Raw genomic sequence first — 697 nt, forward strand, 5'->3', positions numbered from 1 at the left:
TTCCCCTGGGACATTCTTCTTTTCCTTCTGGGATACATAGCCAATATCGTATTGAATGGAGTTAAGTTGAAATCATTTCCACTCAGATCAGGAACCAGGCAAGTTTGCCCATTGTATCCATTGCTCTTTAACATTGTAATGGAAGCTGTAGCCATCGCAATTAGGGAAGAAAAGGTGATCAAGGGTATTCATATAGGGTCAGAAGAAATTAAACTTTCATTAATTTTCTGAATGATTCTTTTGTTTTCCATTGATCTCTGACTTAATTTTGGATTTTTCTTCTGCTGGGTTTAGGCTTAGACTGTTCTTCTTTTTCCAATTCCGTAAGATGGCTTGTGAGTTTGTTGATGCACTCTCTTTCTGTTTTTCGAATGTGGGCATCTAAAGTGATACATTTTCCTCTCAGAACTGCTTTTGCAGTATCCAACAAGTTTTGGTAGACACACTCCTTGTGTCTTCATTGTTGTTATGCTCAAGGAAGGTAATGATTTCCTGATTTATTTCTTCCTGCACCCAACTGTTATTCAACAGAAGGTTGTTTAATTTACTTGCCTTTGTGTAGGGTTGAATGTTTTTGTTGGAGTTGAGTTCTACCTTTAGTACCTTGTGGTCTGAGGAGATATAAGATAAAATTTCAATTCTTTTGATTCTGTTGAGGTTTGTTTTGTGTCCTAGGATATGATCAATTTTGGAGAAT

This window comes from Otolemur garnettii, unplaced genomic scaffold (assembly GCF_000181295.1).
Source record: "Otolemur garnettii isolate 467f Iridium unplaced genomic scaffold, OtoGar3 scaffold00078, whole genome shotgun sequence".
NCBI lineage: Eukaryota > Metazoa > Chordata > Mammalia > Primates > Galagidae > Otolemur > Otolemur garnettii.